The sequence below is a fragment of the Callorhinus ursinus genome, unplaced genomic scaffold (assembly GCF_003265705.2).
Source record: "Callorhinus ursinus isolate GAN/ISIS: 27379988/994484 unplaced genomic scaffold, GSC_fseal_2.0 scaffold8, whole genome shotgun sequence".
NCBI classification, from domain to species: Eukaryota; Metazoa; Chordata; class Mammalia; order Carnivora; family Otariidae; genus Callorhinus; species Callorhinus ursinus.
In genome coordinates this window covers 43175978-43193493 of record NW_027397070.1, presented here as the reverse complement: position 1 = coordinate 43193493, position 17516 = coordinate 43175978, and the positions used below count along the sequence as shown (strand labels likewise).

The 17516-nt window shown below is 44.3% G+C and overlaps 1 protein-coding gene across 1 annotated transcript in view; it reads right to left on the bottom strand.

Moving 5' to 3' along the window:
• Window positions 1-17516, bottom strand: part of TTC9 (tetratricopeptide repeat domain 9) — a 29939-nt gene that overhangs the window by 10586 nt on the left and 1837 nt on the right. The gene's annotated exons all lie outside the window — the stretch shown is intronic.

Below are 17516 nucleotides of genomic sequence, written 5' to 3'. Positions count from 1 at the left end.
GTGCTGGGCACAGAAAGGGGTTCTCATAAATGCTAGCTCTTTAGGAAGCCATTTGTCAAATATGGTTTCCCCAGCAACACGTACATTCACCAGAGAAAATTTCCATTTTGCGTCCTCCACACAGTATATGACACATACACAGAGCTAAAGCTTGATTTAAAGCAAATTTTCAAGAATAGGTCAGAGACATTGTGGAGGGTGATTTAGAGGGTCTTGCTGTGGCAGAGCAATGGGAATGTGACCCGGGCAGTGAAATGAGAGCGATTTTACTTCTGAGGCTCCATGTCCAGGACTGCAATGACCCACTCCATTCCACCTTTCCACGAAAGCGCTGATTTTCTCCTCTATGTACACAAATGCTTGCATTCGGAGTTCTGAAAACAACTCTCTTCTTTTGATTTCTCATTTTTGTTTCATGGTCAAGGGTGTACACAAACTCACACTTGCTCCGAGTGTTTCCCAAACCTAGGTTCGATGCTTGGTTTTACCTACCTGTTTTCCTTTCAAAGATGTGTTTTCTCTATTGGGACCAGGTGGGTAGAGACAGAGAACATTACAAAAGTAGCTTTGCAGCCAGAAAAGGGGGCTTCAAGGAAAGAATGGAGTGGGGCTCGGGGGCCTATCTTCTCACTTACACACGAGCCAGCCTCTGAGTTAACAGGTGGTTCTACCCTCTACCCGTCTACACCAGCAAACGGTAGTGCTGTCTGTGTCTTCTCCCTCGCTGCAAACAGATGAATAGGTTCCACGGTCAGCATCTGGCTGACAGCTTTAAGGATGGGGAGGGGATGGATTCAAAGTAGCTAAGCTCCTCTGGGGTCCTAATAATTCAGGAGAGCTAGGAGCTCTAAACGCCAGCGGTGGCAGGAAAATGAATAGGCCTGGTTCCTGACTCTATAGGGCTTTAGAGAGTCTGGGAGGGAAGAGGGAAGTATTTATAGCAGAGAAGTTGCTGGCCAGTTTCAGTGCCTCTGAGCTAGTTGATTCAAGCCAGACAATGGCCCTGGCATTGGCATTCATGCATGTGTCCTTGGGTTAAAACCTCTGGGTCACCCCTCTGGGTCTCAACTTTCAAGTGCATAAACATAAAGATAATTATGGTTGCTATCTACCTTTTTCCTCAAGGCTTCTGGCAGGACGAAAAAAGTCTGACATCTGATGAGAACCCTACAGACAAATGTTTCACATTAAATCACCCGTGGAAACTTGTTTAACGTGGAGATCCTAGACTCCATGCCCAATCTGCGATGCAGATTCCAAAGGGCTAGAGTGGAGCCCATTTTTAAGAAGTCTCCAGGGGACGCCTGCAGGGGGCCTTCACCTCCTGAACTGGTACTTTACATTCTAGCATTTTGGATATATGTTTCTTAAGGACCACGCAGTTGGTTAAACTTTGAGAGCCCAGGACAGCTGTGAGCAGCTCCAGGATTACCCACAAGGCCAAACAGGTCCCAGATGGCCAAGTCCCAGAGCTGGAAAAATCTGCACATGTGGGAAAACAATTGTTCTCAGACAGATGATCGGCTTGTGACATTTTGGGTTTTTCTCTTCTTAGTGATTAGAGACTTCTCCCTGGAGAACAGGAGCCCAGGCCAGGGAAATGGGGAAACAGCAGAAGGCCGAGATGCTCCATGATGAGCTCAAGAGACTCTAGTCCTGTAGACAGTGTTCATCCATCCTTCCAGAAGGGTAATAAGAGTAAGAGCAGATAGCTTTTTTTAAGCATGAATGGGCCAAGCGTTATTCTAAGCATTAACTCATTTCATCTTGATAACAACCTAAGAGGTAGGCTTTAGTATCTCACCCATTTTCTAGATGGGGAAACTGAGGCCTAAGGAAGTTCAGTCACTTGCTCAGGGTCACAAGGTGATTAAGTGTTAGGGTCGGGATTTGAACCTGAGCCATCTGGAACCTGAGACTGTGCTCCTAAACATTATACACACTGCCCTCCTAGGATGCTCAACTGCCTATAATGCATTTTAACTCATCTCCTTCAATGGACAGATTTAAGGCATGAGTTCTGCTTCTCATGAGGCACAAGTGTGAGGCCCTGACAGTGCAAAACTGTGCTCACTTTACATGTATACTTCTCATCTGGAAGCTTCCCATATAACTCTCTTGGACCCTCTACCCTACCTATTTCTCTACATCCAAGAGGAAAACAAACAAACAAAACCAAGTGCCAGGTTTCCACCAAGGCTTTTTTTTTTTTTTTTTTTTTTTTAAAGTCCTAAAACCACCAGCATCTCCAATTCCATCGAGAGTCTATGGTTATCCTAATAGGGCTGGCATGATATGTCTCAGGTTTCTTCCCGAAACAACCCTTACCTGGGCTTGTGTTTGTAAAACTAACCCCCACAGTATGATTTTTAAACTGAAATTTTTGTTGAGATAACTGTAGATCCACATACAATCCCAAGAAATAATATAAGGAGCTCCCCTGTACCCTTTACCCAGTCTCCCCCAAATGGTAACATCTTATAAAACTATAGTGCAATATATTGACCATATGACCAACACTGATACAATCCACAGATTGATTTTTCCAGCTTTCCTTGTACTTATGTGTGTGTTTGGTTCTATACCATTTTATCACATATCCAGATTCCTCCATCTGCCTCCAAAGTTAAGTTACAAAGCAGTTCCATTACCATAAGCATCCCTCCCGTTGCCCTTTTAGAACTACATCCATGTCCCTCCTGTATCTCCAAATCCTCTTTAACCCCTGACAACCACTAGTCTATTCTCCATTTCTAAAATTTTGTCATTTCAAAGTATTACATAAAGGGAATCATACAGCAGGAAGCCTTTAGGAGCTGGCTTTTTTTCACTCCACATAATCCCCTTGAGATGCATCCAAGTTGTTGCATGGATCAATAGTTTGTTCCTTGTACTGCTGAGTAGTACTCCACAATATGGATGTAACTATTGTCTGACCGTTCACCTGATGAAGGACATCTGGACTGTTCCTGGTTTTTTGGTTATTGTGAACAATGCTGCTATGAACAGTCACAGACAGCTTTCATTTCTATAGGACAAATGCCCAAGAATGCAATTCCTGGGTCATGAGGGAAAACATTCCATCTGTCATCATTTAGCATGGTGTTAGCTTGAGTTGTTTTGTAGATACTCTTTATTAAGATCAGGTAATTTCCTTCTATTTCTAACTTGCTGGGAAATTATTGTTTTTCTAGTACCTGATGGTAATGGTTTCATGTTGGGTGGTCTTTTTCAATGAGGTCAGATCTACAGGTGCAATCATCAAATTGACCCTTTAGTGTTCCAAAGAATAAAATTATTTTTCACAGCCACATACTCAGATCATGCCCATCACTGCAGTTATTCACAAAACATGTCTTCTTTGCCCTTTCAGACAAGAATCTGTAGGGCATCTTTTTGTTTTTTAAGTAGACTCCACCATGGAGCCCAACGTGGGGCTCACACCCATGACCTTGAGATCAAGACTTGAGCTGAGATCAAGAGTCAGACATCTAATCGACTGAGTCACCCAGGCGCCCTTCTGTAGGGCATCTTTAAATCCCCACACAGCAAAATGGCATCATTGTGGCTTGCACACATGGTATGCTCAATAAGTAGCAATACCTAACATTTGTATATTGTTTAACAACTCACTTGATCTTCATGATGACTGTGGGAAATAGGTATTATCAGCTCTGCTTCCAGAAAGCTGAGGTTTAAGGAAGTTAAGTGACTTGCTAAGGCCATCTGACTTGTAAGAAAAGAGCCAGGGTTATCTAAACCCAAGTCCCATGTTGGTTCTGCTCCAGCTGAGCTGGTGGTAAAGAGTGGAAACCTGGACTCCATGAGCTCTAAAGGTCTTTTCTGAGTCCAAGGCACTGGGAAGCTCTAAGAGCAGGAAGACGGCAGTATCTATTCACACGAGACTTGCTCTGCCTGGTGCCCAGACAAGAGCTCTCCCCGCAACTGATGCCATGGCTCCCACTGGCAGGAGTCATGGGACTCTGTCTAGTGGACTAAACCTCCTATGATTCCATTCACATTCCCTTCTGACCTGCTTTTCCAATCCAGCGCATGCTTGCATTTGAGTCAAACAAACGCTGCCAACGGTTCTGTTTTCTTTGTGTTAGCAACACTGTTTTTGGAGACGTCTACTTTGCCCACCCTTTGAGTTCTTCACGTGGACATCCCCAGCGGCCAAGGGCTGTGTGAACAAGGGATGCTGCATCCCTCTCGCCATGGCCACACAATGTTGGGCAGAGGCTCTTAGTAAACTTATTTGATAAAGATTCATTCATCATGGCCTGTGCCCGGGGCTTTGTGAGGAAAACGGAGAGTGCTGAAAAGATATTGATATCTTCAAGGAGCTGATACTCTTCTTTTTCACCCTTTCTTGGCCAGCACTGAGATGGCAAAGTGGCAGGTGAGAGAGCTAAGGTGAAAAACCCATCAAAAATCCTATACGTTGCAGGCTCATGTTGACAGTCCTTTAAGGGGTATCAGAGTCTGCTCCACAGAGTTGTAACGCCAAAGCCTGAGGTCAGCTCAGGTTGTTGGTGCCTGTCACAGGCCACTGTCCATGAGGGAAGCACCTGGGTGCTCTGGCAGCAGGCTTACAAGTTATCCACCCCCCCGACCCCTGGTGGTCTCCTAACTCTCCCTCTTGACCTCATTATGGTAGATGCAGAGAGGGAAGGGAGTAGTAGGAAGAAAGTAGGGCAGGATTACTGCTTATTAGAGTCTACATTAACACCCCTTTCTTGGGTTGCAAGTGGAATTTGGCGGGGCCAGCGGGGCCATTGGGAATGTGATGATGAGTACACATCCAGCAACAGAAGAAACCCATTGTCCGAAATTAGCTTTATCTTGCTGGCTCTGGCCAAGCAAGACACATGTTCCTGCTTATTGGCAGGAATTCTGAGCCAGGATGAGGGGAAATCTCAGAAGCCAAAATCCCATCCTGTTCTCTTTTTGGACTTTAAAGAACGCCGTCTCTGGTCTGATCATCTCTCCAGCCACCCTTTCGTGACCCAGCAACATTTCTCCTATTCCTATGGCCTTTCCCACCATCCTTCCATGGCACCAGTGCAAACATCACGTCACCAGATGTTTTGGGGGGTAAGTTAGTTACCAGGCACACATGTAACAGAAAGAGCACTTTTGTGGCCTCCCTGTGGCAGCACCATGGGTACTAGCCAAGTGTTGGAAATAACCAAAATATCTACCAGGAGGAGATTGCTTAAATAAATAATGGGACACAGGTACAATGGAACAGGACACAGACATTGAAATCATGCCGAAGAAAAATACTTAGTGACATTGAAAAAATGTTTTTAGCGGAAGATATTGGTGGAAAAATAAAGACGGTAAACGTTTGCGCAGTACAACCTGAGTCTCGTGAAAAATAAACGTGTGTTTGTATCAGGATGAAGAATTGTAATAGGAGGTATCATAGATTCCCTTAGGGAAGAAATTATCCTTTTTTAAAGAATACCCTCATCAACTGCTCTGGTGGGTAAGCCGAAACTTTGAGAGCAGTTGGAGGCAAACAAGGTAGAAAAAAAGATGCGCAAACTGCTCTGTGTTTGAAATGACCCGAATTTGAGAGTGGAAGAGCTTGAGAGACAGAGAAGGGCTGGAGGGGGAGAAAAGAGTCTGAGAAGCATGGTAGGTTGTTGGAACCTGCCAAAAAACGTTCAGCGGTCAATAAGAAAATCCTGGTAGTCTGCCAGCCAAATGAGTTTTAAGAAAAAGAATTTTGAATATTCAGTTTTTGAGATGTAAACTCCTTGTGTATCCCATAACCTTCAGGAACTCTACAGCCCCAAGTGGTGGTACCGGGGGGTGTGAAAGGTAAGGGGCAACAAGGGGAAGCAGAAGGCCCCCCCCCCGCGGCCCCCCCGGGGGGGAGAGTGAGTGGCATCCTGAGGGGACCAGGGAAGGAGACCAGGGGGTCCCGGCGGTGGCCCCAGCACAAAGGACCCAAACTCCTTGTTTCCCAAATAAACTAGGGAAAGGTAGACCTTGAAGTGAGCTAGCTGATACACGTTTATACGAACACAGAAGAAAGACTGGAAGGAAATAAATCCAAACAGGAAAGAGTTGGCTGGATGGCTGGATGACAAGTGAGTTTTAGTTTCTCCTTTGAATTTCTTTTATTTGCAATATCTTCTACAGTTACAATGTCTTACTTCTGAAATTAGAAGACTGTGTTAAAAATCCCCTCCACCCATTATGTCTTCAAAGAGAGCAGGGGTGGGACTTGGCATCAGAGGTGCAGAGAAGGCTGAAGCGTCTCCTGAGCAGAAAGTACAGCCTGTTCCCGGGGCCCCTGCCTTGGGAAGACCTGGAGACCTGAGAGGGCCCTGGGCATGGTGGCAAAGGTGCACCTGCAAGGGTGAGTTTACGAGGAGGGTCCAAGGGACACACCTACTGGTGCTTCCCTCTCAAGATGCCCCGGCGAGCCCAAGGCTTTCCTCATCTGACGCCAGGGAGGAAGCACAGGAAGTTGGCACCACCAGCGTGCACACAACAGGGCAGACGGGGCAGGCACGAGGCTGCCAGCCTCAATGGCCTCTCCCTTGGATGTCTCCCTCTCACAGAGGCCTTGCCTTCCTCCATTGCCCCTTCGCACCAGGTAGTTTGCTTGCTTGTGAGGCTCCCCAGGGAACCCAACTGAACACGCCAGGTAGGAAGCACCCACACTGAAGGCCGTTGGGTTATACCTTGCTCACCTCCCCTGCCCTAGAGCCACTGACCATTCTTCTGTTTGCTCCCTTGCTCCTCATATTCCCTCATAACCTCCTCTGCTGAGTCCTCCTTCCTCCCCTCTCACATACTTCCCTGTCTTAGTACCTCCTGGCGTGGGAGTCAGATTTACATAAACCATCACTTATGAAGTGTCTGTTGTGTGCCAGGCCCTGTGCTACGCATGTGTGCATGTATCCTTTCATGTCCATCACCATCACAGTCCTGTGTGGTGCGTATTATTACTCCCATCCTTTAATGGAAACACGCTCCGAGAGATCAGGACCTGTCCAAGGTGGATGGCGGAGTCATTGGGAAGTCAGGATTCAAACCTACATCTGCTTATGCCAAGTAAATTCTCTCCCATTAGGGCCACATTGCCCTGCAGGTTTTCTGCCTTTCTGTTCCTCTGTGCGCTCTTTCTTCCCTCCCATCCCCATTGGCAAACACAGGGGGACACCCCTTCTCACTATCTAGGTGTCAGGGACGAGTCCACACACGTTCCCGATGACCCTCCACAGGGTCTCCACAGCCTGAGGGTGCAGGCCCATTCGAGCGACGAGCTTAGTTCTGACTCAGGGTGAGCAGTAGGCCCAGAATCACATCCCAAAATGCTTGGATCTGGCCCAGACTCCTGAGGGATCTTTAGCTTTGGGCCAAGGGTGGCAACTGTCTGAGACACTATAACTTAGCCAGCACCTGTTGCCTGTAACTTTTGGCCTTGACAATCTTTCTTTCTTTCTTTCTTCTTGCTTGCTTGCTTGCTTTCTTCCTTCCTTCCTTCCTTCCTTCCTTCCTTCCTTCCTTTTTCTTTCTTTCTTTCTTTCTTTCTTTCTTTCTTTTTCTCTTTCTTTCAAGATTTATTTATTTATTTTTAGAGAGAGAGTGAGGGGAGGGGCAGAGGGAGAGAGAGAATCTCAAGCAGACTCTGCAGTGAGCATGGAGCCCGATGGGCTCAATCTTACAACCCTGATATCACGACCTGAGCCGAAACCAAGAGTCGGACACTTAACCGACTGAGCTGCCAGGAGCCTGGCAGTCTGTTTCTGAAAAATTTTTATTTATTTTTTTATCACCAGGACTTCCTGGCCTAGAATAACTAGGATTGCCATGTCTCTGATGGTGAATGACTGCCTGCTCAAAGTCTGAATTTTGGAATAATCTGGAAAGACCTAGCAGTAATAGGTACTATTTGGTGACATCAATTTAGATTCCAGAGCCCAGATAATATTTTAAATAGGCTTCCAACTCTTGCCCTAGTTTCTTTCAGAGACCCTCTGTCTGACTCTATCATCCCGGGAGGCTGTGAGGTTTTGGTTTACCCCCATATTTGCAAGGGTTGCCTTGGAAATCTTAGTTGGGATGTTTTAACGATTATTTGTCAGCACATACCAGTAAACTAGAATAAAAGAGAGCTTGTTTCTTGTCTCGTTCCTAAATCTGCCTGCTCCCAGAAAGAGAGGCTGGGGGAGCGGGTAGCTAGAAGGCCTTCAAAAGCCTAGACAGTTCAGTCCTTGTGAAAGGACACTTGGAGGGTACGGACCCAACCCCCACTGTTTACATTTGGGGAAACTGAGACTCAGAGTGATGTGACTTGTCCAAAGTCACAGGGCAAGTTAGCAGCACTCTGGACTAGAACCCCAGTTCACACTACCCCCATGCCATGTTTTGAGGAGAACAGAGAAGGTTTAGATTTGGGCTGTAAGGAGCCATGGCAAGTGTACAGTAAAGATTCAGTGAATAAGTGGGTTTCCTTCCCATGCCCAGGCAGCTGTATTTGAGGTACTGATGGCCAGGATTTCCGAAATTCAGGGGCCAATAAGAATCTGGGGCACTGAGTACACATGCCATCCCTTCCTCAACACCAGAGGCACATTGCTAATGTTCAGGACCCATTTATATCACAAGATCTGACTGAACTCTCTTCCCTGCCTCATTGGTAGATTCAAACTGTCACTAACATGCTACTGAGTCAGAGGGGCATTCTCCTACTGGGGGTTCCATGTTGTCAGGATCTAGTTCTGTGTGTGGATTCGGGTGGTAGGCCCTGCAGAAAGGGGGATGAATCCTACTGTGGGATAGTAAGAGAAACTGGGGGGCTTGGGATAATTTTGCTTGACATCTTTGGTGTTACTGCCTGACGAGGCTAGACAAGACATAGATAATATCCAGAATGGCACTAAAAATCATGTTTATAAGGTGGGTTTTCTTCAGGAAAGTAAAAAGAAGAAAGCGGAACTACCCGTGATTTCTCTAACAGATAACCCTGTCATCATTTTCTTAAAAAATAAAAGCAATCATGCATATAGTTAGAAAAGTCAAATACTACCGAAAGATTTAAAATAAAAAACTTAAAAAAAGACATGAAGGAAACTTAAGTGCATATTGCTAAGAAAAAGAAGCCAATCTGAAAAGGCCACATACTGTATGATTCCAACTCCATGACATTCTGGAAAAGGCAAAACTATGGAGACAGTCAAAAGATCAGGGGTTGCAGGGGTTGTGGGGTAGGTAGTGTGTAAGGATGAACAGGCAGAGCACAGAGGATTTTTAGGACAGTAAAAACACTCTGTATGGTACCCTAATGGTGGATACATGTTATTATACATTTGTCCAAAGCCATCCAATGCACAGCACCAACAGTGAACTCTAATGTGAACTATGGACTTCGGGTGATTATGATGTATCAGCATAGGTTCATCATTTGTAACAAGTGTCCCACTCTGGTGAGGGACGCTGATAATGGGGGAGGCTGTGCACATGTGGGGGCAGGGGCTCTATGAGAAATCTCTGTACTTTCCCCTCCATTTTGCTGTGAAAACTGCCCTACAAACAATAAAGTCTTAATAATTAAAAAAAAAAGTTAAAGTCTCCCTAATTCCTCTGCCTAGTCCCCTTTTCAAGTGAGGTTAACAGCTTCACTTGAATGATTTCAGATGATCTTCTTGACAGAGATACGTTTATGCTACTTTATATCTTTTCTTACACAGGGAATCCTTAAACACTGTTCTGCATTCTGCCTTTTCATGTAATAACAGCTTTTGGAGACTGGTCTGTATCCACACACACAGAACTACCCCATTCTGTATAATGGCCACACAGTTCAGAAAGAATGGCATGAAGATAATCTTTCTGAAGAGCTGGAAAAGACCTTGGAGATCTTGGAATCCAACCCTCGTCTTTGTAAATAAGAAAGCTGCAGCCCAAAAGAGAAGAGTCCTTGGCCCAAGGCACCAGCGTGTGAAAAACTTGGAGTCCAAGTCCTTGTTCACCAAGTCACGCTTCCATTGTGTTCTCAAAGGTGGGGATGTCAGAAGAGAAGTGGGGAAATCTTAGCCTTCAGAGAACACCCCTAGCATTCTCATTAGATGATTTTTTTAAAGCACGTGTGTGTGTGTGGACCATGAAGCAACCAGCATTTAGGGGACTGTTTTAGTATGTGTGTTTGAAACAATATGGGAGAGTCAGTGTGGATAGATATTTAATACAAAAACCAGGCATCAAGAGAGTTTTCCTAGTGGATACTATCCAAGTATTGCTTTGATCCTAAAATTGTTAAAATTGGAGGTGAGCATTTTCCTTCATTAGGTAGGTCCTCTATTTTTTTCCTCCTACATATCCCTAGCCACTTAAAATGCTAATTTACACTTCCAAGACTTTATACTTTAGGAAATACACTCACATTGCTCCTTGCCCTCACCCTGTGAGTCAAGCTGTCATGATTACACCCATTTAATAAGAGAGTAAAACCAAGGTCAGGGATGTTGTGAACAGATTAAGTTCCTGTATGGTGAATGTGCCACCAGCGGTCATGGGAGTCCACCTCAGTTAGTGTTCCACTAGACACAGGGCCAGCTGGTCTCTTTGGTGCTGGTTTGGGGGATTCTTTGTTTTTGTTTCTTGAGAGATGAGGTTTGGGCCCACAAAGCCAGAACCCAGTACCAGCCAGTCATAAAAACACACACTAAAACACAAATATTACTTTCCAGGATGTGAGGCGAGCAAATGTTCCACACGACCAGAATAATAATGTGTTCAACTTCATTTGGCACTAAAACTGAAACATGTTTTTCAATAATGGTATCACCACTCTCATGACATTAAAACTGACCAGGTCTAGAGTAATGCATTTGGACAATTCCAGATGTTATTCACCTAGTGCGTCAGTTTTTCTCATTGTGTCCACAAAGTAATTATTGAGACAGTAATGGCTAAAGTGAATTCTTGCTCTTAACACTTCCACTCAAATTTCTCAGGACCTCCTGACTGTAATTCGCATGCTCTGAAGCGAGGGGGACAGAAAAGAGGAGGAAGTATGGGTGGGGCTCCTGCAGCCTCTAGGCTCACTGGAGATTATGACTCACCAGCTCCTCACACCTCTCTGTCCATACAAATTCAGGTCACCTTCCTAGTGACAAAAGGGAAATTCTGACCTGGTTACAGAATGCAGGACACTTTCCTCTTAACCACCCAGAATGGCCAAGGAATGGGACTCCTAATCATACAAGGCAGAATCACAGTAAAAGGATGTTTGACCTACAGAGTATAAGACTGGAGGAGGGGCAACTGAGTTGCCCTAAAAATGCCAAGGCTTGTCCTTGTTACAAGGTGATGAGATGTAGTCTATGAGATGAGATGTAGTCCATGTTGCCTCAAAGGGTAGACAGAATATGGATAGATCAGGGGCACCTGTGTGGCTCAGTTGGTTAGGCATCCAACTTTTGATTTCGGCTCAGGTCATGATCTCAGGGTCATGAGATCAAGCCCCGTGTGGGGCTCCCCACTCAGCATAGAGTCAGCTTGTCCCTCTCCCTCCCCTTCCCCGACCCCTGCACATGCTCACTCTCTCTAAAATAAATAAAATAAATAAAATATTTTTAAAAAAGAATATGGATGGATCAATAGAAATTTCAAGGAGGCAAATTTTAGCATTTAAGGAAGAAACTCCTAAAAATGGAGGCTGTGAGGTGAATGGTTAGGACTACAGGCTTTGGAATTATAGAGTGGCGATGAGAAATCCCAGCTTGCTACATAGTGCTATGTGACCACAAGTGAGTGACTTAACTGTTCCAAGCTTAAGTTTTCTGTCTCACAAAGTGAGATCAAATGAAATTATATATATTAAGTGTATATATTTATAATATATGTATAAATCATATACAATTTTATAAATTCATATACATATATGTATTGTGTGTATTTTTTTTTTTTAATCAAAGGCGGGGACCTTGTCCTTCATGTTTACTCCTGTATACTCAGGCCCCATGCCCAGGATCTAGCACATATTAAGTGCACAATTAATATTAATGGAATGATTGCATTTATTGGATCTTTAATATGAGACAGCTGCTAGAATAAAGCATTTTCATTCATTTCTAACACATTCATGAAACATCAACTGGGTGCTAGGAACTGGGCTTGTCATGGTGGTCTTTATTGCCATTATTGTTATTATAATTATTATTATTATAGTTGTTGTTTTGCGGTGGTGGTTGTTAAATGGGTCATTTTAGGTGGTGGTGAGTACCTCTAATGCTGGAAATGCCTAAGCTTATGCTAGATGCCTAGTTGGTAATGTTAACAAGGAAATTCACACACCTGTGTAAAGTTTGAGGTCACATCCAAATCTGAAATGTAATTCTGATTACATAACTCTCGAGACAGCTATTTAGCTCCACTTCTCACTTTTGTTCTTTACACACAGAAACACCATGGAAAGGAAACATTTGCCCCATGAGCTTCCTCCAAGTAAACCTCATCTATAATTTGAGTGTTCTTTGAAAGTCTTTTTGGCAGAAAAGGAAGGGAAGATACGCTTAGATACATTTCAACCTGAGATTCTTCTAAATCAAGTCAACCTTCCTTGGCACTACACATATTGCCTCCTTTTCAGAAATACTTGGGAACGTTGGTTTGGGTCCTACTAGACATGGCATCATTTTATTGCTGATATGAAAATGTGTATGTACAAGAGAAAGGTAATGAGCTTTACATTGCTATGAATGATTTCAAGGCCACATGAATACCACCAGGAAGACTAAACTCCTTTCATTTTCGATAGCATTGTCTTTGGATTTTTAAGTCTGATACCACAGTTAGTGCTAGAGGTGTCCGCTATGTGGTTGGACAGGACTAATTATCTTGGTGCAAATGGAAAACTCTGTTCCCAACTGAACCTCTGACTTCCCAAAGTCACCCGGGAATTAGGCACTTGATGATTGGTAGGTTGAAACATTTGGTTTTCATCCTAGATATCTGGAGAAGGCACAGCCTGGGGTAAGGGTAAAAGAGAACAGCTATAAGAAGAGAAGGTCCCATCTGGAGGTCACTCCCAACTTGCAAAGCTCTGGGAGCAGCTTTTGGCTGCTCTAGATCTTGGCCTTCCTGTCCTCACAGCAGCTGAATCCCCTTGCCTTGGATGGGACACTCCCATGCATTGTGGCTGTAGGGACTCTGCCTGTAAGGCATCCTAAATAGTTTCTGGCCAAGATCCACCCAATTCATTTCCCTTGCAGGTAGACTAAGGACCTTCAGAATCTACTTTAGAAACTCAGTCCAAAGTCTACGTTCAGAACGTTCTTTCCTAGAAAGCATCCTACAAGTTTCAATTCTCACATCATTTCTTGGAAAATGATCTTAGAGGCCAGAGATTTATTGGCAAAGGTGTTGCCCAAGGAACAGTCTCAGATCAACAGTGGCTTGGCCAGTCAAGCTCTCTCACCCAGAGGGCAAGCTCTTGACTGAGCATCTTAGCATGAAGCCCCTCTTCTTTCCCCTTCCCCTGACCAATTCTTACCCCTAAAACTTATCTTCTGGCCAGTGGGTTACCAGTTGTCTCTAGTCTTCATCTCCTTTTTACCACTCAGTTCTTGCATTTATAATTCATCCATCTTTATGCTTGGTTCTCTGGTTCCACATCCATTTCTGTTGAGTACCCTTTGTCTTAGAACCTGCCTCAGAGTCTATATCTAATTTTGTCCCCCTTAGATGTATCTACCCGGTCAGCTTCTGGTATCCCACTGAGGGCGACTTCAAGGGTGGGTGGCTTATGCAGTCAGAAGGGCTCTGTATTTGGTTTAATGCTCTGTTATTGCTTCCTTGAAATTTCTAACAATTTTATCTTTGGAGCTGTGTTTTGTAAGTGAAGTCTGATGGGATGACGGAGTGCAAACATGAGCAGAGGAGAGAGGCACAACCATTCTTTGCAGCCCCAGTTGCACGTAGCATTCAGGATGCCCCATGAGCACAGAATTCCGGTGGCCCCACAGTGCATGAGAATTCAGCAAGACCCAGCTTGAGTATAAGGTAAGACTGTCAGGTCTTTAACTAAGTAAGCAGGCAGACATGCTGACAGTCCCAAGAGGCATGCTTCCCATTCAACCCAGAAATTGCTTCAAATACAGAAAGAAAGCAATAAGCACAAATGACCTAAAGCCCCATCATCTCCTTTCTTACTTATGTTTCTACCCGGTACTAGCCAACCGCTTGTGCTGCAAATGATGACGTAGAAGGAAAGAGTAGGGTAAGAGTAGGGAATACTTCCTTTTCCTTTCCTTACTCAGTAGAAAGCCAGACTTGGTGGGAAATGCACACATAAAGAGTGCGTGGAAAGAAACGAAATAAAAACCATTGAGTTTGTTTTGTCAGCATTTCCACTGTTCTAGGAAGAATAAACTACATATGCATGTATAAGCTACAAAATGTGAATTGTGTAATTTACGTGAATTAACATACAAGGTAAGTGCTTTCCTATTTCCATTTAAAACTAGCATCACACAATATAAAGATGAACAGTAAAATTCATGCCAATAATTTAAAATTAAATTTTAATTTTCTTATACTGACATTAAATAGCAAATAAAAGCACCATGTCAAATCGAAAGAGAGAGATCATGAAAGAAAGGAAAAAAGCTTTGTCTTTTAACATCTTTAATGATACTTCCCCCACACACTTTTTGAATAAGGAGCTCCCTATTTTCATTTGCACTGAGCTGCACAAAAATTATGTAGCCCTGGTTCCGTGGCTTTAAGACATGTCCATCCCTGGCCTTTTCCCAGTGTGACCTCTCTAGGCCTTGTCATACCGCTGTCCTGGGGCTTTTTATAGGATCAGTGGATATTATCTGCCCCTTTGGTAAAATAAACAACAACAACAACATCCCTTAAATGTAGCTCTGTGTAGATGGGGAAATGGGTAAAATGACATGGTAGGGACTTAACCAAAGTCACAGGGTGTGCGAGGGATAGAGGCACAAGCTGATCCTCATCTAGATCCAATGCCACAGCCTGTTGGCACTCATCTACACTGCGGGCATTTGAGTCTTGAATGTCATTTGAAAATACCAACAAAGTCATTACATGTTGCACCCTTTTGATCACACCCAGCTGGGGCCACCACAGCCCCATAGGAACCATGTGGAGCAAAAGGCTCTGCCTTTCAAAAGATGTTGCACAAAACATTCCAAGGCCCCAGGGGAGTCCTGTGTCTTGTCCAAGGTCAACAGGAGTCAATCAACAGACCAACACATGCTTCCTTCGCAGCTTTAGTAAGGATCAGAGTCCTACATCGCCCCAGGCAGGTCAGAATATCTTTTCAATCACTGTATCAAAGTCATTCAAAATTCTGAAAGAATGGGATGCTTCCCATATATAATTTTTTTTTTTTCTTAAAGAATAAGACAGGTAAAATCAAGTCCAGGGGTCTTGCAGTACTGGCCAGATCTCTCCTAATCAGGAGGAACTCCAAGCCAGAACAGACCACACCCATGGGCACTTTGACAACTGCCTGCACACGCTTCGTGTGACCCCCTCAAGTCATCCAAATGAATTTTTAGACTAACATCTCTTAGCACATTGCACATTCTAGCTACCCCCTTGCTATTCTCTTGGAGCCTTCCTTGAAGAGTGCCAGGGTCCACCAGACCTAGGTTTTTTCCAGAGGCCCCACAACAGCATTTTGTGAGGTGCCGAGATACCCTTAGCAACATGGCCTAATCCTCCGGGTACTTCTGGGCTAGTCCAAGTTCCTTCCAAATTTCAAACATCTCTCTCTATGGACAGATATAGAAGGACAGGTCTTTGAGAGTGCAAACGTCTTCAGACTGCTCCCACCAGGAACTGGCTGGGCTGCTCAGCCAGCACTGCAGCCTGGATGGAAGGCTCAGGTGCCTTTCTGCCAGAAAGAACGTGCAGCTGTGGTCTCCTTCCTATCAGCAGGTACGAGGGGGGCAGGACATCTTCTGGGCCACACTGCACTGCTCTGGCTCTGACAACAGTAACAGCGATCTTCCCTTTCCATCAAGTGGTAATCATAAACACTTAAAAATTTTATGTCGCCCTTTCAAATAATCTTCACGAAAATATTAAAAATGCTTCTCATATAATGGTAAGTGGGAATAAAAGCAGGATACAGGAGGTCCTGGCTTTGTGAACAGTTTACATTTATGTATGGAAAAAAAATACAGGGAGGAAATATATCACAAGGGATGTCTTTTGGTGGTGGGGTTAAGAGTAATTTTGCATTTTCTTCTTTAAACTTTTTGGTATTTTCTAAAAGAAAATATACTTTAAAGGTACGTATTACTTTTGTAGTAATACGTATTACTTTTGTAGTAATAAGAAAGGATACTTTCTTATTAGCTAGGATTTCTCAGACAGTAGTAACAGATTTTAAGCATTATCCCAAAGAAAACCAACATCAGGCTTCTCCTTCTTCTCTAGGTGACTTCCAGGATCCCTTCTCCCAACTGAATTTTCTATAAGGATAAAGATTTTGGCTTTGACAGGACTGCTCAGCTTGTAAGTACTCTTCTTTTCTCTCTCATTGAAACTTGAAAATACTTAGGAAGAGCCCTATCAGAGTTTTGAATTAAGGTCCTGCATTTCTTTCTCCTGGTTCCCAGGGCTCAGAGCTCCAAACAGAAGCCCACCTGAGACTAGATTCAGGGAGGCAGAGGCCTAGAGGACAGTGACTTTGCGCATCAAGGTGTGATGGCAAGAACATTGATTTTGGAGTTGAATGGCTCTGGAGTTCCCTCAGGGTTTTTTTTTCTCTGCAATCTTTTAGCAAGTTGTTTTAAAGGTTAAAAAGCGCATTGTATGTAGAGTGACTAGCACAGTGCACACAGTAAATTATTAATACGAAGAAGGGATGAGCACTGGAGAAGGCAGCAGTGGGGAAATCTGCTATTGCTACTCTCCACTCTCTTCACCACTCAAGTTTTCCAAGCGCCTGCAGGGTGGGGGTGGGGGCGGGGGTCAGGAGCTGGCGGGATCTCAGCCCCGCCCTGACTGGGCTTGCCTAACCAAGGACACATCTTTGGTTTCACCAAGGAAATGTGACCACCTCTCGGGTAGGAAATAGGCAGTCCTAGCCACAGGCCAGCAGCCAAAAGCGTGGGGTGAGGGGCAACCCTAGAATGCCCATGGCTAAGACTAAAATAAGACTCCATTACCACTCTGAAATCACCGCATTAGTGATCCAGAGTGCCTCTTCCTCCACCCACGGCCACTCTGCCCTTTAACTATTCATCAGGCAGAAGCAAGTATGCCAGAGGCTTACAGGAAATAAAGAGAATCAAGCTGCACCTTATGATGGATTGAGATAGTCCATCTTTGCTATAGGACTACTTTACCTAGTGCCATTATTACTAGGACTGCTATGGGCACCACTATTTTTACAACTGCTACTGGTCTATTAATCCCTTACATTTGTAAACTACAATTTATAAAGTGGCTGGGTTTTGCCTGATTAAAGGTGATACTGGGCATGGCATTATGGGAACACAGTC